Source organism: Pogoniulus pusillus, chromosome 20 (genome assembly GCF_015220805.1).
Source record: "Pogoniulus pusillus isolate bPogPus1 chromosome 20, bPogPus1.pri, whole genome shotgun sequence".
NCBI lineage: Eukaryota > Metazoa > Chordata > Aves > Piciformes > Lybiidae > Pogoniulus > Pogoniulus pusillus.
Window position 1 is genome coordinate 2,033,845 of NC_087283.1, and position 24,458 is coordinate 2,058,302.

General features: G+C 47.3%; 1 protein-coding gene across 4 annotated transcripts in view; it reads left to right on the forward strand.

Annotated features, from left to right (window-relative positions):
• CDH11 (cadherin 11) overlaps positions 1 to 24,458 on the forward strand; it is a 720,336-nt gene that overhangs the window by 341,190 nt on the left and 354,688 nt on the right. For 2 of the 4 annotated variants that reach the window (XM_064159933.1, XM_064159934.1), the window contains exon 3: positions 23,491 to 23,689. The exons of 1 other annotated variant lie outside the window; for it this stretch is intronic. The gene's annotated coding sequence lies outside the window, so the exon portion shown is untranslated. Of the gene's footprint in view, positions 1 to 22,998; positions 23,073 to 23,490; positions 23,690 to 24,458 lie in introns of all 4 variants that reach the window. One more of the 4 variants, XM_064159935.1, reaches the window with a different exon arrangement.

Consider the following 24,458-nt stretch of genomic DNA (forward strand, 5'->3'; position numbering starts at 1 on the left):
TGAAAGAGCAAGTTTTTATATGAAGAGAGATAAATATTTGAAGTTCAGGAATTGTGTTGCTCCAAGGACTTCTGCAGTTTGCTTCTGCCATCTTCCTTGATGCTTCAGGAGGGTGGATTTAGGCTGAATGTCAGAAAGAAATCCTTTCCAGTGAGGGTGGGGAGACACTGGAATAGACTACCCAGGGAGGTTGTGGATGCTCCCTCCCTGCAGGTGCTCAAGGCCAGGTTGGATGAGACCTTGAGCAGCCTGAGCTAGTGGATTGGTTTAAATAATTTCCATGGGCCAGTTTAGCCTGGAGAAGAGGAGGCTCAGGGGTGATCTTATTACTGTCTACAACTACCTGAAGGGGCATTGTAGCCAGGTGGGGGGTGGCCTCTTCTCCCAGGTAACCAGCAATAGAACAAGGGGACACAGTCTCAAGTTGTGCCAGGGTAGGTATAGGCTGGATATTAGGAAGAAGTTCTTCACAGAGAGAGTGATTTCCCATTGGAATGGGCTGCCCAGGGAGGTGGTGGAGGCACCATCCCTGGGGTCTTCCAGAAAAGCCTGGATGAGGCACTTAGTGCCATGGTCTGGTTGATTGGATAGGGCAGGGTGATAGTTTGGACTGGATGATCTTGGAGGTCTCTTCCAACCTGGTTGATTCTATGATTCTATGAGAGCTTAAGCAGCAAATCATATCCAAAGTGTTCACTGAAATGCTTGGAAGGTTTGGGCAAAATAGGAGTTAGCTTGAGTGGTGTGTTATGTTTGGAGTATTTACTGGTGTCAATGGCTGTTTGACTCATTAGCATCTCGAATGAGCTATCAAAGGATGCTTCAGACTGAAAAGGGAATAAATACGACACGATCCTTTTGTATTGCCAAATGTAGGGCACCAAATGTTTGCTGCTCTGCTCTGATCACTGGTGTAGCCCTTTTGACTACAGTGGAATTAGACTTGGGATGAGCCTGGCCCCATGACCCTAATCAAACTGAATAAGATGAAAGGTTTTGAGGGGGGGGAAAAAAAAGAGCTCAAGCTCTACATAATAAGATCTTTATAAAGTATTATGGGATTAGACCTTTAAGAGAAGGCAAAAAAAAATAACTGTATAGTGGCATTTTAATCAGGCACATCATGGTAGAGGAGACATAGAGCATGAATTTAATGGCAAGCTTTCCAAAGGCTCACAGTGTGGCTAAAGAATGAAGTATGGCACACAAATGTGAAATGTGAAGTGATTTCTGGTAGAAGAGGATTTGATGCCTTCACTTAGCACAGCAGTTGCATTTTTCTGCCTTCCCAGGGACTTTCAGCTTTTTTTTCTGGCAATGAAATCTCTGCAGTAGAGCACTCGAGCAACTTTGTGTTTTGCTGGTCACACTGAACACATCGAGTACAGTTTGTGTCTTTATTGAGCCGTGGCTGCTGAAGAAATGATTACTGCACTCCCTCAGTTGCTTAGCACAGTGGTGGCTGCTTTGTTTCTCCCCCTCCCCCCCGCCCCAGATTAGTGATGTCCTGTTCCATGTCCATCTCAGTGAGATTAGCACTGAATCCCCTGGTTTACCCTTGTAGGGTTCCTGCTGATTTAATCCACCTGTCAGAGGGTGGAAGTATCGTCCTGAATATGGAGGAGGTAGGGGAATAACCTCAGGGCAGCAGGCTGTTTGTTCTCTGCATGTCTCTGTTTCCCCCTTGGGCACTGGTAGTTCTGTTAGAAATGGCCAAAGCAGTGTCCAGTTCATGTTCCTTGGGCAAACACAGCTGACACTCCACACTTGTCTTTGTTTCTGTGTCTGGCTGTCTTAAGGGGACTGGGAATAAAGTGACAATTCATCTTGATAAGGCTCACATGATTAAATCAGGGATTGAATTCTGAATGCTGGGCAGCCCTTTCATGATGTCATTTTTCCTTTGCAGTGTTGACCTCTTATTCTTTTCACTTGGAAATACCAAATAATAATGAATACTTTTTGTCTGATAAATGATCATCATGGAAGAGTGCAGCATCTTAGGCTGCTTTCCTTCCAGGGCTGGTGGTGATGTGGCAGGTTGAATCCTTACACTCAATGCATACATTGATTGTTTCTGTTAGGTCTTTTCTCTTAATACACTTTCTATCTGTCCCCACCTATCTCCTCAACTCACTATGGAGACTTGGAAGCACAGAATTGCTTTGTTGGAAGAAGTCTTTAAGATCATTGAGCCCAACCTTCTATCTAACACCACCATGGCCATTAAACCATGTCCCCAAGTGCCATGGCACAGTTTTTTTGAACACCTTCAGGGATTGAGGACTCTACCACCTCCCTGAGCAGCCTGTTCCAATCCCTGAGCACACTTGCAGCAAAGAAATTTTTCTCAGTCTCCAAACTAACTTTCCCTTGGCACAATTTCAGGCCATTTCCTTTTGTCCTATCACCTGATCCTAGGGAGAAGAGACCAACCCCACCTCACTGCAACCTCCTTTCAGGGAGCAATGAGGCCTCAGCCTCCTCTTCTCCAGGCTTAACAACCCCAGTTCCCTTGGGTGCGCCTCCCCAGCCCTGTTCTCCAGCCCATCTTTGTTGCCCTTCTCCTCAATGTGTTTTTGTACTGAGTGGCCCCAAACTGAACCTTCTACAGTCAGCATGAAATGCTGCCTTTATGGCTTTCAGTGATAGAGCTGTTCCAAAGCAGAGTAAATCAGGTGTTCCTAGTCCTCCCATCTCTTGGCTGTTTTTATGGCTCCAGCAGAATGGAAGTTGTCTGTTCCCAGTGCATATTGAACTGCCACTCAGCTCTGTGTGCACAGCCTGGCCTGATGGAGGGGTTTTCTGCCCTTCAGTGTCTGTGCAGTAACTCCCTTGGCTTGTTAGCTACTTGGTGAGAGTGCTAGGGAACTGAAATCAATTCTGCTCAGACCAAACTTCTGGGAAGTTAGGTTATGGAAAAGAATAATATGGCAGTGCATGGCAGTGTGGGGTAGGAAGGGGAGAGGGGAAAGGTGAGGAAGGGAATGAGCAGAGGTAAGAGAAGGCTCCTGGGAGACCTAATAGCAGCCTTCCAGTGCATGAAGGGGGCAGCAAGAAGGCTGCAGAGAGACTGTTTGCAAAGGCCTGCAGGAACAGAATGAGGGGCAATGGTTTGGAATGAGAGGATATCTAGACTGGATGTTAGGAACAGGTTCTTTAGCAGTGGAACAGTTGTCCAGGGAGGAGGTAGTTGAGGCCCTATCCCTGGAGATATTCAAGGTCAGACTGGACCAGGCTCTGAGCTTCTTGTCTAGTGGAGGATGTCCCTGGCTGACTGCTGAGGGGTTGGACTGGGTGCCCTTTGGAGGTCCTTTCCTAAGCCAAACCGTTCTAGGATTCTGTGAAGGACAGCAAGTGCAGTAAGATAGCTTTTACTCCCAGGCAATGGGCATTGCATTTGCCTAGAAACAGGGAAGAAGAGCCACTGTTTCCAGCAGCAGTGAGACTGATGTATCTTCTCTATCCTCCATGCATGGCTTCAGGTCATTTGTTAAGGTAATCAGCACCTGCCACAAGGTTCATTATTAGCTTTGCTAGGGATCAGCAAGGTGTTGAAAAGGAATCTGCTTTTTCCTGGCACATAAGAGAGGGTGTGAAGGGAGAGCTAAGCAGCTGCTAAAGCCATTTCATCATCATTTCATTCATTTGCAGGCAGCCACACACAGAGAATTCGTGGAGATCTTATACCCTGTGCCTTAATATCCCTTTTTCCTGAAGGAAGGAACATTCTCATCTTGTAAGCATTTAGCTGCCATAGTTTAATGGTCAGTGAAATGTGGAGTTAAGAGTTGCATTTGTGTGGTCCTGCAGGAGTGTACAGTACAGAATCACAGAGTGCCAAGGCAGTGTCACCTGGAGAAGGTCATACCAGAGCACATCCAGGCGGGTTTGGATTGTTTCCAGAGATGGAGACTCCACCACCTCTCTGGGCAGCCTGTTCCAGTCACCCTAAAAAAAGTTCTCATCCTGTTTAGGTGAGAGTTCTGGTGTTCAAGCTTGTGCCTTTTGCCTCTTCTCCTGTTCTTCTAAGTATGGAAGTTTCCTAGTGCATAAAATCCAAGGCTCTGGGTTGTGTGGGACAGGGGTGGTGTGTCTGGCAGGACACCAGGAACTGTTTTGGAGGTGTGTAGGTGAGGGCATGGGGAAGAGAGTGAAGTTTTCTCCCTTGGGTGACCTGAGGTCAGCACAGTCTTCTAGGGGTGCTTACTTCACTGCTGATGCAGGTATGTGAGCGGAGCTAAGGTGGACTTCACAGTCCTCCAGAGGGGATGGCATAGGCAGGCTGATGTTCTAGCCTGGAGCTTCAGAAACTTGCCAAGGCTGAAAAGCAGGCAAGGAGCCTGGTGTGAGAAACTCTCATGAACCACGTCCAGACAGGCAAGTGTGAGCAGAGTCTTGCAGGGGCCCTCAGAGGGTGGAACTGGTTGTGCTGAACTGACCCCAGCACCTCCCCTGGCAGTGCTGGCTACCTTTAGGTGCTCTTGCCAGAGGAGTGGTGGGTTTCTTTAGGACACTGCTTGTTATTTATAGTGATGGGCACCGTGTGCTAGCTATTTCCATCTGAAGAAGCAGCTTTCAGCTCATCAAAGATCAGCAGAGCAGGTATGGGAAGACAGCAATCAGGTTTATGAATTGCAAATAGAATTGCTTTATAATTGTGATTGTAAAGGGATTTAAGTATCCCTGGGGGTGGGGGGTATGGAATGGCAGAGGCTGGGCCATACCTGGTGCCTGGGCACAGAGCAGTGCCTGGAAAACCTGAAGAGTGAGGGCAGTAAGAGGATAAGGCTTGGATTACTACAAATACCTGCCCAAGTGCTTTATCCTTGTTCTGACTGTTGGTTTACAGTTTTATGAAATTGAAAAAGGATTTTGTTCAACATTGAACAAAGGAGATTAAATGGAAATCTTTCTTGCTCTTTACATCAAAATAATTGCATTTGTGTATCTATCTATCTAGGAGTTTAATTTTTAATTCAATATATAAGCTTCAAGGAGTAGCAAAAGGTTGACTGTTTTAGAGTATGTTTGAGATGTTTTAATTGTTGTTGTTCTTTTTTTCCCCCCTCAAGTAATTGATGTTGAAGAAGTTTATCTACTCTGCTAACCCCCTTAATACTTTGAGACTACTCATAGAATCCCAGAATGGCTCAGGTTGGAAGGGACCTCAGAGCTCATCTGCTTCAACCTCCTTGCCATGGTCAGGGACACCTCTCAACTAGACTCAGCTGCTTAAGCCCTCTTTCAGCCTGGCACTGAACACGACCAGGGATGAGGCAGCCACAGCCTCCCTGGGCAGCCTGTGCCAGAGTCCCAGAATCCTCATACTGAAGAACTTCTTCCTCAGCTCCAGTCTAACCCTGCTCTGCCTCAGCTTCAAACCATTTCCCCTTGTCCTGTCTCTAGACACCCTATGTAGCCTCCCTGTAGGATCCCTTCAGGAACTGGCAGGCAGCTCTAAAGTCCCCCTGGAGCCTTCTTTTCTCCAGGCTGCACACCCCCAGCTTGTCCTCACAGCAGAGCTGCTCTAGCCCTCGGATCATTTTTGTGGTCTTCTCTGGACTTACTCCAAGAGCTCTGTGTCCTTGTGCTGGGGACACCCATCATGACTGGTTCATGTTTGTAAGTTGTTCTTTCTAAGATGTTAAAACACTGCTTGGTAATTCTAAACTAATGTAGTTGTTGGTTTTATTTTAGTCATTTAAGAAGTAACAGCTCAGTAAGGAGTGTGGCAAGATTGCATTTGAGGAGAGGAAAAGGAGAGATGCAATGTGGGATCTTGGTAAAGGGAAAAGCTTCTAGAGGATGGTGGCTTTTGAATCCTGTTCCTCGTTTAAGCAGAAGTGTTGAAAGGCAGCCATGTGTTCAGATATCTGTGAGATGAATTGTTCTTAAGGCTAGTAATTTTTTCCATGGGTGAGGCTTCCCAGATTTCTTGTGAGCCATCTGTCGAGGAAAGAGAGCATTAGAGCATCAGATATTGTTTTCAAAGCTCAGGAAAATATTAGCTGGTTAACCCTTGCATTACTGAGCTTGGGAGAGGACCTCTAGTTATTGTAGGACTTTATTTGATGTTTTTCAACAGCAGGGGAAATAAAGGTTGGGTAACTTACTTGGCAGTTAGGCAATGGAATATGGCAACTGTGGGCTTGTGGTGTAGCAGTGAGAATTGCCTGTAGCCGTCAGGGGACTGTGCTGCTGTGCGCATCTCAGACCAAGTCTATTCTGAATCATCTTCTCCTTCCTTGAGCCAAGGAACACCATGGTGTTCAGTGAGTTCTTTGGGGATCAGGGAACACTCTCACACGTGGGTACCCCCCTCCAGGGACAATTTATTGTGTCTTTAATACTAAAACTATCCTGAGAAAGGTATACTGGAAACCACAATACCTGTGGCTCATGTGCTGCAGCCACAGGGACAGAAAGTACAGTGCTGAATAAGAGATGACAAGCAATCCCAAGCAGCTCTATTGATGGAAGGGCAGGATATACTCACCCTATCCCACTGGCCAGCAAAGCTCCTGAGATGTGCAGGTAGCAGAGCTGGGCAGCTGCTGTCTTGAAGGGTAGGTGTCCCCACTGAGAGCAGCACCTGTTAGCTGGTGAGCCTGGTGCCGCTCACAGCTCAGCCACCTCTGCTCTCACTTTAGATGTGCTCAGAACTCGGTGACGTGTGGCCAGGACCTCCCAGAAGGCTGCCCCAAGCAGAACCCAGCTCCTGCTTTATTTCACAGTTGCTTTCCATACTGCCCATGCACGCTGTTGGCTCTGGTGGCCACACAACACCCCTGCGAGGGGAGCCTTCATCATTCTTCAGCTCCCTCTGCAGCTGCTCGCCCTCTGCAAAGCCTTGCAAGGTCAGTGCTGACACCACATACAGTTTAGCCAACACCACATTCTGGCCTCTGATTCTACAGGGATGGTACTTGCAGGCTCTTGCTTTCCTTAGATTTATCACTTGAGAGCTTGCAGACCCTGTTCTTGTCTCTGGTAACCTGGCAACTGTTGGCCTGTTGCCCCGAAGTCCCATCAGCCACAGTCCAACCCCTCCCTCTTGCACATGGCTTAGAATTGTTGCTTCACTTGCTGAGAGAGGCTTCTTTGCTGCTGCCCCTGTTACTACACTCACATAGCAGAATCACAGTGTCATTAAGGTTGGAAAAGCCCTCCAAGCTGATCAAGAGCAAGCATCAGCCTAAGGCTACCATGGCCATTAAACATTGCATGTATCAAGTAGGAAAGTGAGCAGCTTGTGAAGAACTGATTGCTCCTTCAGAACTCACCCTGCAAAGCAGCTCTGAGGAACTCCTTGCAGCCCTCTTCTGTGGCCATTGTGGGCAGTCAAGTTCTCAAGACCAGCACAAAAGATGGTTCTGCCTCCCTACTCTTTCCCAGCTGCACTAGAGGGTTAGAAATGGACACTCGGAACTCAGCCTCTGTCTTGTTCCTGGTAGCTGGGAGAATTGCCTATAGAGTCATAGCTGTGGTTTGTGTAGCTCTGGAGGTGGCATCATGGAGACATAAAAAGAGAGTTTATTGCCTTGTTCCCCTGATCATATAAATATTGTGGCTGTGCCCTATTGTGGTAGTTTAGGTCTAGTAAAACCCAAGTAATTGCTGTCCATCGGTCTGTGTGTCCTCATAGCAATGATTTCTGAAGGCAAACAGGCACTTCATTCTAGTGTCAGGAAAGAAACACAGCTTTGAGGAGGCAGCAGATGCAATAATTCTGGAATCCCTCGTGGCATATATGGGAGTGTATTGGGTTCTTCCTTCTCCTAACAGGGTCCCTTTCCTTCAGCCCAGCAGTGAATTTGAACCTGCCAGGACGAGTGTGACAGCAGCACTTTCTGAACTGTTCCTTGGGTAATCTAAGGCAAGCCCCTGAACTGCAGCTGGGGTTGTAACTTCAGCCAAGCTGTGCTAGCATTTAGAGGCACAGAGAACAGGAGGTGAAGACCAAACTTGGGCAAAGCCTCTCGAGCTGTGAGGTGTAGGAGAGTTAAGAGCTACGGTAATAAGAATCCATCTCCTCTTCCTGGGGACAGCTCCCGCAGGCAGAGGGAAGTGAGAGTGGCTGGACTCTTTTCCTGGGAGGACGTGCGAGGCAGGCTGGCAAATGATGACTTGCAGCAATTTGATGGCCTGTGGTACAAGAGCAGTGTGCTGTGGCTGTCCTTGGTTGTCACCAGCCCTTGCAGAGGGCTGTATATCACCCCTGCTTTGCCTGGTGAATTGTAAAAACTATCACAGCTTTCATAGGTATCTCAGGGCAAGACAGTAAATTTTCCAGTGTTTTTCCATGAATTTACAGCAGAGTCTAGAAAATACCTTCTTAGGCAGGCAGAAAAAGTAACTGCAGACATGAAGGGCAAGATGTTGTCTTCAGTTTGTGCACACAGCTCCCTCTGACATCAAGGGCGAGGGGTGGCCCATGGAGTAATTACTGGGAAATGAAGGGAAAGATGAAGTGTAATAAGGGAGGCTGAATGCTGGAAGGGCTGGAGGGGAAGACAATTATTTTCCAGTGGCATTTTTTCTTGGTTCATTGTTTACAGGCATAGCACAGAGAATTAGAGCTGCCATCTTCTCTCCTAGTTAATATCATCTCCTGTTTTGCTGATGGCTTCTCTTACACTTCTCATTATGATGGCATCTCACTGTCCATTTGTGAATGGAATTAGTTGTTGGGCCTGTGCAAAGCAGAAATCCTCAAAACAAATTATATATATAAAATGGGGGGGGGGGGGGGGATGGTTAACCTCCTAAGAATAAGGACATAAATCAGCATCTTGCTTAAAAACAGCTGCTGAATTCTTCTAGGGACGTTCTTGGCTTGTGTTAAAAAAGCAAACAACACCCTTGCAGAGAAGCTGAGTGTTACTCTTAAGCTTGTGGGCATCTTCATTTAAAGCTAGTTTAGGTATTGCTTGTGTGTTTGAAGGTGACTCAGGTTGGAAGAGATCTAAGAGATCATCTGCTGAAACCATGGGCAAGGACACCTCTCAACTAGACTCAGCTGCTCAAGGCCTCATCCAGCCTGGCCTCCTACACCCCCAGGCAGGAGGCAGCCACAGCCTCCCTGGGCAGCCTGTGCCAGAGTCCACCCTTGCACTGAGGAACTTCTTCCTGAGCTCCAATCTAGCTCTGCTCTGCCTCAGCTTCAAACCATTCCCCCTTGTCCTGTCTCTAGACACCCTGATGAAAAGTCCCTCTGCAGCCTCCCTGTAGGATCCCTTAGGATACTGACAGACAGCTCTGAGATCCCCTGGACCCTTCTGTTCTGCAGGCTGCACACCCCCAGCTCCCTCAGCCTGTCCTCAGCAGAGGTGCTCCAGCCCTTGGATCATCTTTGTGACCTCCTCTGGACTCACTCCAACAGTTCTGTGTCCTTTTCCTGGGGACACCAGAACTGGACTCAGTATTTGGGTGGGGTCTCAGCAGAGTGGAGTCAAGGGGCAGAATCCCCTCTCTTGCTAGGCTGCCCACATTCCTTTTGATGCAGCCCAGCATACAGCTGCCTCTGGGCTGCATGAGGGCACTGCTGGTTCACAGGGAGCTTCTCTTACCACGAGCACGTTAAAGCGTTGGAGGTCTCTTTCTTGCCTTCCATTCAAATTCTGGTCCTACATAATTGATACAATTCCTGGCTAGAATTGTGTGGCACTGGTATTTCTGCACAGGACCAGATGCACTGTTAACTGCTTGCTGCCATTAGCAGTTTCCCTTCTCTGCAATGAGCATGAGCCCTGGTTTTAGCCCTCTTCACTTGATTCCTTGCAATCTCTTCTTCTTAAGCTTGTCACATTAAAATGACTTTCTAGGAATCATCTGTTCTTTCCCAGAGAGATTGGGCAAACAGAAATACCTGCAAAGGCTGAGATAGACTTCTGCATTCTGCCTTGCTGTAGAGCAGGGAACCACAAGATCAAAGCATGCAAATGTTCACCCTATTTTCTGGGGCAACTCACATCATTTTTACATTCCCCCCACCACTTTTTGTCTCTTCTAGGAACCGTGAGCTTTAGATTTCATGCACAGTCATGGAATATAATAGCATAATTTCCATGCAAGGAAGGAGTGTTGCCAGCTGAAAGCAGTTAGCAGTTTGTATTACAAATATATCTTCTCATTTTCTTTTCCCCTAATTATAAAGCATTCTGTAATGACATTGCACTGAAATATCTGCATTCCACCAGCAGTTACTTGGGGGAAAAAAAGAGAAGTTCTCTGGTGTGGTTCTCCAGTCTCCAGATATTAATGGGGGGAAAAAAAAGGTCTCTAAACTGCAGTGCTCCTGAGGCTTTGAAAAACTTCACTGCATAAAATTGCTGAGTTTTGAGGGGTGTTTTGTTATGAAAGTACCAATTAATATACATGTCTAAGAAGTTAATGGGTTTTTAAGGGCCTAATAGATCTCCAGTAGCTTCCTTTTATTAGATAATTGTCTTTAGCAGGTGAAAGCTGTAATTCACCAATTCAGCTGAAAATAAGACTGCAGCAGAAGAGGAAAAATTGCAGCCTTATGGAGGTGGCTTATTTGATCTGCCTGGCCAGTGGTGGTGTTCTTCAGCACAGGCTCCACTGGGCTTTGTCTTACAGTTCCTTTGCAGTGGAAAGCTTCTCTTCTCTTGCACCTACAGGCCTAAGAGACACCACATCAAACGAAGCATGGTTGTGGTTCTTTTCTGTTTGCTTCTGAAGGGAAGCTCTGTTGAAATGTGCAACTTTAATTAGGGAAGATTAATCTAGGAAAACAATGAGATCAGCAGATGTGAGCAGAGGAGAACCCAGAACCACCTCCTCTGCTGAGGCTTCTGAAAACAGGCTGCTGCCTTTTCAGATGGCTCCCAGTTAGGAAGTAGCTGCAGGGGGAGGTGGTGTGGAGAGGAGGAGACACTGGGAAAAAAAAAACAAAACCAAAATAAATCCTTTTTTTTGCTTCTTTCTTTAAAGTGCCCAAGTGCTAACATCATTACAAAAGGGAACAATAAGATCCTTAATATTTAGTGGCAAGATGGAAGGAAAAATACAGAAGAGAACAGCAGCTGAGCCAGTCTGTAATCAGGGTCCCTTACAAAGTCCCAGAGAAGACACAAGAGGTCTGATGAGACACAGCTGCACTAATCCTGGTAGTGGGGGGGGAGGAATCATAAGGGGGATATGTTAATGAACGATTGATAATGCAAGACACAGTTGACTGGAGGAGATTAATGTGTGGAAACAACAACCACAACAAAGAATCCAGCAAGTGTGCTCTGATCCTGCAGCCACATCCTGCCATGGATTTTTAAATGCAGCCTTGCACAAGGCCACACAAGTCCCAGCAGGAATTTTTGTGGAAGTGTGAGGATGTGAGATGCTTAGAGCTGACCTGCCTGTGGTTTACAGCCATCAGGCCAAGAGGCTCATCCTGCTCCTAGGACTGAACTTAATGCCTGTAGCACTGGCATGAATTTTCCCAGAAAAATCCAGTGTGCATCACTGGGCAAAAAACAAAACCAAACCCAACCTTTTCCCCTGAAAAATGCAGTGAGGAGTAGGAAACCATGTTAGACAGAAAAGTAACCAAAAGCAGTCCACCCTTCTGAAGCATTTCCTCTGAAGCAGCCAGGCTTTGCTCACCAACAGCATTCCCTCTCTGGAGAACGCTCAGCCAGCTTTGCCCTAGTGTGGTGAAGCCACATCTGGAGATGCTGCCCAGTTCTGGGATCTTCAGTTCAAAGAGGACAGGCACTTGCTGGAGAGGGTACAGAAGAGAGCCAGAAAGATGCTGAGGGGGCTGGGACGTCTCTGTGATGAGGAAAGGCTGAGAGAATTTGGGCTTTTTAGTCTGGAAAAGAGCAGTCTGAGGGGGAGCTCAGCAGTGCTGATCAGTGTTTAACGGGTGGATGTCAGGAGGATGGGACCAGGCTGCTTTCAGTGGTGCCCAGGGACAGGACAAGGGGCCACAGGCACAAACTTGAACATCAGAAGTTCCTTCTAAACGTGAGGAGGAACTCCTTTAATTTAAAGGTGCTGAAGCCTGGAGCAGGCTGCCCAGAGAGGAAGTGGAGTCTCCATCTCTGGGGATATTCCAAACCTGCCTGGATGTGTTCTTGTGTGACTTGCTTGAAGTGGTCCTGGCTGGCTGGGCACTTGGACTTGATGTTCCCCAAAGGTCCCTTGCAACCCCTACCCTTGAGTGATTCATGCTGTGCTTCTGCTTTGGGTAGCATTTGATACCCAGTAAGCAGCTGAAACATGAGAAAAGACAATTGCTATTGCTCCTCCTGCAGCTCAGAGGTTGGGTTGGGTTATTTTCCTTCGTGGTACCGATCAGTGCAGTGGAACAGAGCAGGTCCCACACTCGCATGCAGGGCAGGCCCCGCAGAAGCTGGACTGTCCCTGGCTTCTGTCAAGTCTGTAAGCAACTTGGACCGAGTCCCAGACTGAAGTGCGAGAGACGCAGCAGGGGCTCAGAGTATGCCCCCGTTCCACCCGTGTCGATTCAGCAGCCCGGGAGTGATGGATGGTGCTGCAGTGTTCTCTACCCTGTGCCCTTCTCTTCCACCTCTTCATCCACCTCCTGCATCTCTAGAGACCCGAGGGCAGCCTGTGGCCTATCTGCAAATCCTGGGCACGTCTGGAACCTGACCAAAGCAACACTAACTTGGTACTTTAAAAGTTTGAAGCGCTCTGTCTTGCGGAATGCAAACACCTGCTGGCTCCTGCATTGCTTACTTTCCCCTGGTTTGACTCTAATTTACAGCTTCATTTGCTTCTGACACCTTCCTTGTGCAGAGACAGATTTTGATTCACTGAATAGCCCCCCCCACCTTCTGGCAGCTTCATTGGATCCTCGGATTAGTGTAGTTTCCTCTAACACTTCATTCATCTGCAAGACACAATTGCAAATAGCTCAATCCTGCTTGTTTGGTTTTTTTTTAAGGAAGACTTAGAATCACAGAATCAACAGGCTGGAAGAGACCTCCAAGCTTCACCCAGTCTAACCTAGCACCCAGCCCTGGCCAGTCAAACAGACCATGGCACTAAGTGCCCCAGCCAGGCTTTGCTCCGTCCAAGCTTTGCCCCATCCAGGGACAGCAACTCCACCACCTCCCTGGGCAGCCTGTTCCCATGCCAATCACCCTCTCTGTCAGCAACTTCCTCCCACCTGTATCTCCCGTGGCACAACTTCAGGCTGTGTCCTCTTGTTCTGTCCCTGGGTGCCTGGCAGCAGAGCCCAACCCCACCTGGCTACAGCCTCCCTTCAGGTAGCTGCAGACAGCAATGAGCTCTGCCCTGAGCCTCCTCTGCTGCAGGCTGCACACCCCCAGCTCCCTCAGCCTCTCCTCACAGGGCTGTGCTCCAGGCCCCTCCCCAGCCTTGCTGCCCTTCTCTGGACACCTTCCAGCACCTCAACATCTGTCTTGAATTGAGGGGCCCAGAACTGGACACAGGACTCAACTTGGTAACCAAGCTCATCTCCATCTAGTGTTCCAACTAAAACAGACTTCTCACCCCCCTCATGTGCTTCAGGAGATGTTTTCTGTGTTCAGCAAGAAATAGGCTAATGGAAACTAGAGGCTGCTTTAGTCACTGGCTTGATTCACTCTGACCTAAGACCTTCTGGCAAATGTCAGGTGGTGACGTTTGTTTAGAGAAGGAAGCCTGTGGTGTTGGCACTTGATGCATTTCTAACACTCTTCACTTTTGCAGAGCAATTAGAAGCTGTCTAGAGAGTTTCTGGCAAGCTTCACTTGAGAACTCCCCATCTGGAGCAGCACTTTCCTCCCTGACCCTAATGAGAAACCCTTGATTAGCTTTCAGAAACATACAAAAGGAGTGGATGTATGGAATGTCCTGAAGCTAGGCTGTGAGGATACTGCCTGGAGTGCATTAACTCTTCCTTCTGCTTCTGTGGTGTTTAGGGTCTTATCAGGAAACACTTAGCATTCTTTTTACCTCTTCCAAGTGATTTGTGTTGCTGTTCTAAAGAATGAATTTAGTTTATGGAACCACCAGGGTGGTTCATTTTGGTGTCTGTTGGGTGTTTGAATTTACCTTTGAAGAAAAAAAAGCAAATTTCAGATAGTGTTGGGTGCAGCTCTGCTTGGAAATGCTAAGTCTTTAGGACTGTGGCATTAAATCCCATTCATGTCCCTTACTGATTCCCAGCATTCATTATAACTCTAGCTTGTTTTTAGCCTAGTAAAAGGAATCTCCAAACTTCCGTGATGCTTAGAATTGGCTTTGCTAAAAAACATGGACTCCCAGAATGGGAGGGGTTAGAAGGGACCTGCAGAGAGCATCCAGTCCAGTGGCCCTGCCAGAGTGGGGTCATGCAAGGCAGTGCATCCAGAGAGGTCTTGAAAGTCTCCAGAGCTGAATACTCCACAGCCTTCCTGGGCAGCCTGCACCAGGTCTCTAGCACCCTCACAGCAGAGAATTTTCTTCTCATGTGGTGGAATCTCCTGGGTTCCAGTTTATGTCCATTGCTCCCTGTCCTATCACAGGACACCACTGAGAAGAGCCTGACCCCTTCTTGACACCCACTCCTCAGATATTTGTTAACATTGCCTCTCAGCCTCCTCTTTGCCAAGCTCAACAGCCCCAGGTCTCTCAGCCTTTCCTTATCAGACATGTTCCAGCCCCTTCACTGCCCACTCAGCCTCTGTTGGACATTCTCTAGCATCTCCCTGTCCCAGATTGGGAACTATGGGGTTAAAAAAATATCCTTCAGGTCCCTAGAGGACCTAGAGGCTTCATTGCCCTTTTCTCAACACGTTCCAGCACTTCGACATCTCTCTTGAATTGAGGAGCCCAGAACTGGACACAGCACTCAAGGTGTGGCCTGAGCAGTGCTGAGCACAGGGGCAGAAGAACCTCCCTTGTCCTGCTGCCCACACTGCTCCTGAGCCAGCCCAGGATGCCATTGGCTCTCCTGGAATTCTCTTGCCCACCCTCCTGCTTGGAAGAGAGCTCTCACAACCATTAGCTTAGGTCAAACACAGCTTTGTGTAGCTTTTGGCCCTTAGACTTCCATGGATTCTTTACAGTGCAGCTGGTGAGACACTGGCACAGGTTGCCCAGGGAGGTTGGGGAGCACAGAATCACTGAACGTGATCAAAGATCAAAGATCACGTTCGGTGATTCTGTGCTCCACAACCTCCCTAGATGTGCTAAGGCCAGACTGTGTGAGACCTTGAGTGTCCTGGGCTAGTGTGGTGTCCCTGCCCTTTGCAGGGGATGATCTTCAAGGTCCTTTCCAACCCAAACCATTCCATGACTATTCAGCTTCTGAAGAAGCAGGTCTAGTGCTGATGTCCATCAGTTTGTGACGTGACTGATTTCAGAAGTCGGAAGGATGCTCATGCTACCACTGGAAGCTTTTATGGCAAGAAAAACTTAGGGACCAATTGCAGAAAAGAGCCTGATTTTTGTAGGTCTGAGTTTCCTCCCTTTGAAGCTGCAGGTATCGTTCCTGGAGTGCTGAGTGTGAGGCCAGTACTGGAATTTTAGCAGTCGAGGCACAGATCTCTGATGGCTGAGTGCTATGCGTGAGCACGAGTGTTGGGGGACAGATGCTTCCTGAATACATTATCGTGGGAAGGCTGCTTGGCAACTTTCAGTGTTCCTTGCTGCTTAATCAGGAACCTGTGGCTAGGCTTGTCTCGATGGTGAGCTTCTCTGAACACAAATTAATGGAATCTTCATGGGAATTCTTTAAGGGAGATCTGGAGGTTTGAATCCAGAACGTGTTTCTCTGTGCGCACTGATTAATGCGGTTGTGTGAGCCTTGCAGCTTGACAAGGAGGGCTTGCAAGGGCAGTTTGCTGATGTAAGCTGTATACAAATCTCTGCCTGAGCTCAAATCTATTGATCCCCAATGGTGATTTTTAGAATAAGGAGGCCTTGAGGAAAAAAGAAGAGCTGGATTGATGAGGTGGTAGCCTTTCTATCCAACAAACTTCTCCAGACCTAAATGAAGACTCTTCCATTCACTTTATTAATGACCACAGCTACATTTAATGGAGCTGTGGTGGACAACAGTGGTGTTTAAAAAGCAATAAAATCAACTAATGCCTTCATTATAGTAATGATAACTACATCAAAGGGACATACGTGCTCAGCAAAACGCCTCCTGTAGTGCATAAACATCACCACCACAGGAGATGTTTATTGCTTTAGACATGCTGCCTTTGATGTATTTATCAGTTAAATGTATTAGTTCTGCTTCACAGTTGTGTGCAGAAATAGCACTGAGGAAGACCATATTTTACATCTGCTGTACATAGCATCACAACCTTGGAATACCAGGATCAATAAATAAAATGAAGCCAAAATGGTTGACTACATTTAGTCACCAGTGTGGATGTTGCCTGTTCGTAGCACCACTGAAACTCCAGCTGCCTTGGTGTGTCAGCCAGAAGGAATACAAATCCTAACATCTGATTAACATCTTGGCCTGAAAGACTTGGGGCTGTTCAACCTGGAGAAGTGAAGGCTCCAGGGAGACTTTGGAGCTGCATTTCAATATCTGAAAGAGACCTACAGGAAGGCTGGGGAGGGACTGCTTAGAAGGATCTGTGGTGGTAAGAAAAAGAGCAGTGGTTTGAAACTGGAGCAGGGCAGATTGAGGCTGGACATCAGAAAGAAGTTCTGCACAATGAGAGTGGTGAAAGACTGGAACAGATTGCACAGAGATGCGGTGGAGACCCCATCCCTGGAGACATTCAAGGTGAAACTTGATGTGACCCTGGGCAGCCTGACCTACTTGGAGGTGTCCCTGGTGATTGCAGGGGGTTGGACAGGATGACCTTTGATGGTCCCTTCTGACCCAGTACAGTTTGTGATGCTGTGATTGCACAAAGGTGTGGGATTTTTCCTCACAGGAAATAGTTTTTGGTCATTAAGACAGGCTACACGAAGTCATGTCTTTAGAGGAGAAAGTGAAGAGCATCCTTTGATCATGTTGTGCCTGCGTTTATTCTCCCTAAAGGTTATTGTTGCTCCTTCATTGGTTCTGGCGCTGTGGTGTAGATAATTGCATGGTGCACTGCTTATTGTGCGTTAGATCCAGCAGAAATTGCTTCAGCTCCATGGAAGGTGCTTTGTGCATCCTGTCCTTTTGTGTGCATGTGGAAGTGCAGGTGCTGATGCCTTGCATTTGCTTCACCTACTGAAAGAGAAGAATCTCTTGGCTTGAAAATGACCCAAGTTGTGTATACAGAAGCAGTGCACACAGACCATCCGACTTGAAACTCTTTGTTGGATGAATGTGAGGGCGGTGAGACACTGGTACAGGTTGAATCTTTGATCACATTCTGTGACTCTGTGCTCCACAACCTCCCTGGAGGTGTTCAAGGACAGGCTGAATGAGACCTTGAACAATCTGGGCTATCAGGAGGTGTCCCCATAGCCAGGGAGTTGGAACTCTATGATGTTTAAGGTCTCTTCCAACCCAGGCTGCTCTCTGAATCTGTGATGCTCCTACTTTTTATTTTAATGCTGTGCAATTTAGGTGTGGAGCAGGGCAGGCTACCTACTGAATTAGCAGAAGTTAAAGTACTTTTTTTGGTTGTTGTATCTTGTTAGCAGTCATAGAATGGTTTAGGTTGGAAGGGACCACAAAGTTCATAGGCAGGGACACCTCCCACTAGAACAGGTTGCTCAAGGCCTCATCCAACCTGGCCTTGAACACCTCCAGGGAGGTTGTGGAGCAAAGAATCACTCAATGTGATCTTTGATCACATTGGGTGATTCTGTGCTCCACAACCTCCCTGGGCAACCTGTGCCAGTGTCTCACCACCCTCACTGGAAAGAACTTGTCACTCCTGCTGCTGCAGAGTTCAGACAGGTTAGATTTTATCTACCCACATGGTAGTAAAGAGAGGAAGTACAAAGCATCTTCTCTTCCATAGGAAGACTGTAGGGACTTGGAAGCTATTTCAGCAGTGCAGAGGAGTAAGGCTGGTAGGGAGAAGACCAAGGACAGAGGAGTCTGTTGAGAGGATGTGATGGCAGATAAGTTCTTACATCCCAGTTGGGTGCAGGTTACATGTTCTTTGGAGACTTACTAGCAGCACACACTTCCCCACTGCATTCAGTCCAATCAACACATCCACAGCAGCATTTGCTATTCCAAAGCTGAAGTTTTCAGCACCACATCTCCTACCACCATGAGTCACGACATGAAGTCACAGAATCTGAATCATAGGATGGTTAAAGCCATGAACAGGGACACCTCCCACTAGAACAGGTTGCTCAAGATCTCATCCAACCTGGCCTTCAACATTTCCAGGGAGGTTGTGGAGCACAGAATCACCCAACGTGATCTTTGATCACGTTGGGTGATTCTGTGCTCCACAACCTCCCTGGGCAACCTCTGCCAGTGTCTCACCACCCTCACTGTAAAGAACTTCTTCCTAACATCCAGTTTAAATCTGCCCTTTGCCAGTTCAAACCCATTATTCCTAGTCCTGTCTTTGCCAAGTTATGGAAGTACTTAATTGATGCTTTCATCAGTTTCCTTGCAGAAAGAAGGTACCCATTTGTGGTCCATTAGTTGTTTCTTTTTAACCATCCAGCACTGTGCAGATTTCTCTCGTTGAGATCTACTAGATGCTGGAACTCTCTTTTTCAAGACCACTGAACACAACCCACTGTGTGCTACAACACATTAACTATTGTGTGTGCACTCAGCAGTGGAGATTTCTGCATGTGCTCTGCCTGGGAAATAAACACTGACACTGAGCCTTGCCGTCGCAAATGCCTGCAAACACATCAGCAGCAGTGACTTCTGTGCCAGCTGCCTCTGTGACCACGAGTGAGGGAGCACTGAAAACATCTCCAGCCTGTCTGTCAAGCAGGCTTTCCTGAGGAAAACATGTCAGTGCTGCTGGTATGCTTGTGACAGCCACAATTAATAAGAGATGAACCACTTGCATTATTGAGAAATAGGTGGAGTTGGTTGTTTTCAGCACTGAGGTGTTGACTGCTCCAAAGTGCATCCTTTGAGCAAGGGGTTTAGAGGTGTGCATGAGTTGGCACATCAGAGAGTGATTTGCCATTGGAATGGGCTGCCCAGGGAGCTGGTGGAGTCACCGTGCCTGGAAGTGTTCAAGCAAAGCCTGGCTGGGGCACTTAGTGGTCTGGTTGATTGGCCAGGGCTGGGTGCTAGGTTGGATTAGATGAGCTTGGAGGTCTCTTCCAACTTGCTTGATTCTGTGATTCTTTCTACAATGCCCTGAAACGAGGTTACAGTGAGATGAGATTGGTCTCTTTTCCCTAGTGATAGGAACAAAAGAAATGGCCTGAAACTGTGCTAGAGAAGGTTTAGGCTGGAGCTTAGGAAACATTTATCATAGATTCTATGGTTCTTTCCTGCCAGTCTTCACCTGCAGTGTGGGATCAGTTAGCCACTTCTATAGGAATTTATTTAGGAAGTCATACATGGGGTGCAGGACACAGATCACACAAAATAGTAGAAATTCCCTAATTATACCCTTTCAAAAGTGGGTTTTTTTCCCTGTTCAGACTTTGAGTTTAATTACTGTCACGTGCTAAGCTTTCAGTAATTGCTGGTTCAAACTGATAATTGACTGAGTGTGGCTCTTTAAAATATAATATTGTTGATCTTTTATTTATAGCTAATCAGAGAATTATTTATTGGTTACATTTCCTGTCACATTTAATAGGGTGATGTCTGGGCATAGGAGACTTCTGTTAATTATGCAGGAGAATCTTGTTACAAGGCAAATAGCTCGACCCAGGCTATTTCTGGTGAGCTATTATTCTAATCATTTATTAAATAAAAGGAATTAATGAGAGAAATTGTCTTCTGAGATGTCTCTGATTTTTGTGAAGGCAGGAAAAGGCAGCTCTGTTGTTTACCTGTCATTTTCATGAGATGTGATTCTTTGCATACAGATGCTTCATGCTTCTACACTGATTTGAGCTTCCTTAGTGTACCTAAATATGTTGGAATTGTAGGGATTGGAGCAGGCTGCCCGTGGAGGTGGTGGAGTCACCATCCCTAGAAGGTTCAAGAAACCTGTGGACTGCTGAATGCTTGCTCATAGCTTTATGGAGTCATTGCATTCCTGGAAAGGAAGGCTCCTGAAGCACTGAGGTAGTCACAGCAACAGATCTTCCACCAGTGTGAGGGCGGTGAAGCAGGAGACTTGACTCTAGCCAGAGTCCCAGATTTCAGCAGGGTGCCTGGCAGAGGGCTTGTGCTGCCATCTTTGTGACAGGCTTTGCAGTAGTGCTGTGGTTTGGGTATTAGCTGCCCCTCCACTCCTATGAAATCATCCAGACTAGACTCAGCTGAGCTGGAAATTGGACTGAAGCTTTGTATTCACAGCTTAGCACAATAAACAAGCAGAGATTTACTGTATATGCAGCTATAGGCAGAAATAGGCAAGTTTCAAGGTAATGCAGAAACAGCCCTCCCAGAAACCAGAGTCCCCAGGAGGAGCTCCCAACCTCCCTTCCACCTCCTTTCCACCCTTCTGCCTTATCCCAGACTTTGCCTTACATGCAAGGTGAGTTTGGAGAATCAGCCGGGGGGTTAGGAAGCAGAGGCATTAGTTAGACAGCAGGTTAGAGAGAGAAGTGCATGCAGCCAGAGCCAGAGAGCAGCTCTGTTATCTACATTTATGTTCTTGTTCTTATCCATCTCAGCAAGCCTATGAGTGCAGTAGACATCAGCATTGTTTCTGTTTCACAGCCTAGAATCTAATTCTTCTCACCAAAATATTCCAGCTAGCTCCAAACTAGCACAAGTGCTCAGGAAAGAGGCCACAGCTCTGTGAGAGGCATAGGGGAGGGAGATGCCAGCTGGGGGAATGGTATTTCTGAGGGGTCTTTGGGGATCACAGGGCAAGGGGAAGAGCTGGGACCTTGAAATGCATTGAGAAAACACAGCAAAATGGAGTTTTCCAGTTAAAAAACTTGGTGTGAAGGGTCAGGACGTGTCCATATCTTCCTGTTACCTTGCTTTAATTGGAAAACAGCCCAAGCTTTGAATTCACATCACTCCTGGAAGTGAGATCTGATCTAGATTAGTATCAGTGTGCTAAAGCTGCCTGAGAGCTCAAATCTCATTTAGAGATTGCCTTCATGTTCTTGCAAAAATGTCATAGTACTCAGTTGTTATGGTGTTTTCCCAGGTGCTGGAGCCTATAAAACATCCTAGATGTCTTTTCAGTAATGTGGAAAGTGATTTTGATTTTTATTCTCCCCCCTACCCCCCCCCCCAGATTACACTGCAAAGGGAAAACATTGGAGTTGAAAAGAATTTTTAGTAGGAGTACATGAGCCTGCCACGAATAGGATGAAGGGAAATAAACCAAAATGGGTTTGTAAAGCTTAAAATCACTGTCAGGTTTTTAAGCTGCTGTGCTCTCTGCAGGCTTTCAAGCTGTGCAGGGCTTTGTCTCCCCCACTTCTGGGACTCTGTGCTCCTGACAGCACCCGCAGAAACAAGGAGTGCTGCTAATCAGGTTTGTCTGGAGGCATCCAGCTTGTCTTGCTTGTAGAGGGGATTAGCAACACCTAGTCCCAGCGAAGGATGGAGGAGCTATTGCTTTTTGTGTGGACAGAGTGGAACAAGTTGGCTAACTTCATTTGGTGTGGGTAGGTGGTTGTGCTTTCACAGCTCTGGAAGACGTAAGGGACGAGGCAGCCCAGGAGCTGAGCTGCAAACGACTGTCCATAGTAACAACAGCAGCAAGAGTTGTAAAAGCTGGTGGGAAGTTGGTAGGGCAGTTCCCAAACTAAGTAAAACCTGCCTGCTTGTTTGATTTGCCCTTCTGTCACAGCTGTTTCCAGCAGGACTCCAATCAGCAAGAAGTGTGCCCTGGCAGCAGAGTGCTCCATGAGGGTGACCCTCCCCAGGGTGCCTTGTCTCTGCAGAGGGGGCATGGCTGGCTGTAGGCTGCGGTGTTGGCAGCTCCAGGTTACCAGCTGTGCCTTGGGGATGGCAATTACAGAATCATAGGATTGTTTCAGCTGGAAAAGGCCTCTAAGTTCATCGACTCCAATGGCCATCAAACCCTGTCCCCAAGTCCTGTGGCCACAGATTTCTTGAACGCCTCCAGGAATGGTGGCTGCACCTCCCTGGGTAGCCTGTTCCAATGCCTCACCTCTCTCACAGCAAAGAATTTCTTCCTAATCTCCAACCTAACCTTCCAGTTTCCAGCCCTCTTCCAGCTTTAATCCATTCTTTCTCGTTCTATTGCTACAAACCCTTCTCAAAAGTCCCTCCCCATCACTCTTGCAGCCCCCTTCAGGTACTGGCAGGCTGCTCTAAGGTCTTCCTTAGACTGAACAGCTCCAACTCTTGCAGTCTGCTCTACAGGGGAGTTTCTGCAGTCCTCTGAGCATCCTTGTGGCCTCTTCTGGACCTGCTCCAAAAGATCCATTTCCTTCTTCTGTTGGGGCCCCCAGAACTGGGCACAGTGCTCCAGGTGTGGTCTCATAAGAGCAGAGCAGAGGAGAAGAATCACCTCCTTCACCCTACTGATCACACTTCTTTATTATGGGCAGTGATTGATTGCAACTGGTTTAATTAATAACATTAAGTTCTCCTCTTCAGCAGAGCAACTAAGCCATTACATTAATCTTTGGAGGGCAGCACCATGCAGCAGAACTGCAGCTCTGATGAGGGTTTTGTGTGTGTGGGGAGTTGTTTTGTTGGTTGGGTGGGGTTTTCTTTGTTATTGGCTCTTTTTTTTTAACCTGAGGAGAGAACTAAATGCTTCTTAGCCCCAGTGATAGCAGCACAGACTCCACAGAGCAGATGCAGTGGTTTGCAGGGAGTGATCTATTGCAGAGCTCCTGAGATAAACCCCCTCCTGCAAACTCCTCTCGCTGCTCTCCAGGTTGTCAGCCAGGCCTGCGTGGTAGCTGCTGCTGGGAAATGTTTGCCTGGCTGCTCTCCCCTTTTACTGCACAGTTACATTTCAGAAGCTATCTGAGTTCAGCCTTTCTCTTGTATTTTATTAGTGCCTCATCTGGTACGGTACTGAGCCTGGCTCTGGATTTTGGGCTCTGCACACTGCTGCTGTGCTTCATCCAGGGTGAGTTCTCCTGAGCAGTGCCACTTCATAAGGAAGCAGGAGGCTAATCACACCCTCATTAGCTTCAAAGAGAACTACAGATACTCTTTTTCTCTCTGCCGTGGCTGGAGATTTAGTTGAGCTTAAAGGAAACAGAGCCGGTGTTAATGAGAATGCATTGTCTTAATTTGCATATTAGATGAGATAAATATTGAGTTAATTTACACCTAAGAAGGTTTTTATTGCAATCTACAAGTTCCCCAGTCACGTTCAATGTATTTCACCCACCAAGTCTGTATAATTTGGAGGAATGATGTGAAAATGTGCTACTTTGAGGAGGAAAACTAAAGGGGGACTGCTGCTGTTATCCAGAGGAGTTTGCATTTGGCTTGGCAATGGTCATAATAATTTAAAGTAATTTACTCTCCTTCCTTCCCAGTCTGTCTGCTAGAAGCTGCGTGCAGAATCGCCCGTGGAAGTGTGTGCCTGCTCCTAGCCTGCCAGAGCATCCAGCCCCACTGCAGCCTGCAAGCTGTGGGGAGATCTGCTCACCTTAGCTACAGAACTGGGAGGGGTTGGGAGTTACCTGCTCCCCCACTCTAATGGAGCCACCCAGACTAGACTCAGCCAGCTGGCAGGTAAGGAATGCAGCTTTACATTCCCAGCTTAGCACAAGATACAGGCAGAGATTTACAACACATCACAAATAGTTACAGCTACAGACAGAAATAGACAAGTTAAAGGTAATGCAGAAACACAGCAGCCCTCCCAGAAATCAGAATCCCCAGCAGGGGCTCCCAACCTCCCTTCCACCTTCTTTCCACCCCTCTACCTTATTCCAGAGTCTGCCTTAGGTGCAAGATGATTTTGGAGGATCAGCAAGGGGAGTCAGAATCAGAATTAATTGGATTATACAGGGAGAAAAGCACAGGCACCGACTGCAACAGAGACACACACACTGTCTTAATTCGTGTTTTTATCCATCTCAGCAAGCCTATGAGTGCAGCAGACATCAGCATTGTTTCCTTTTCACAGCCTATCATCTACTTTTTCTCATTAAAATATTGCAATTAGCCTCAAGTCAGCACAAAAATGTATAAGGAACTCCAGAGCAGACATGGAGGGTTGTGCTTTTCCTTTGTGTGGAGGGGGCTGCAGGAGCTAAATGTGGGCATGGAAATAAAAAGGCAGATGTTCAAAGTGAACTCTGTGTCCTTGAAGGGCATGGGCAACATCTGAACCACCAAATCTGTGCTTTGGTGGTGCTTAGTTAGAAAAAGAGGAGGCTCAGGGCAGATCTCATTGCTGTCTACTACTACCTGAAGGGACATTGTGGAGAGGCTGCTGCTGGGCTCTGCTCACAGGGAATTGGAGACAGAACAACGGGAATTGGCCTCAGCCTGAAGC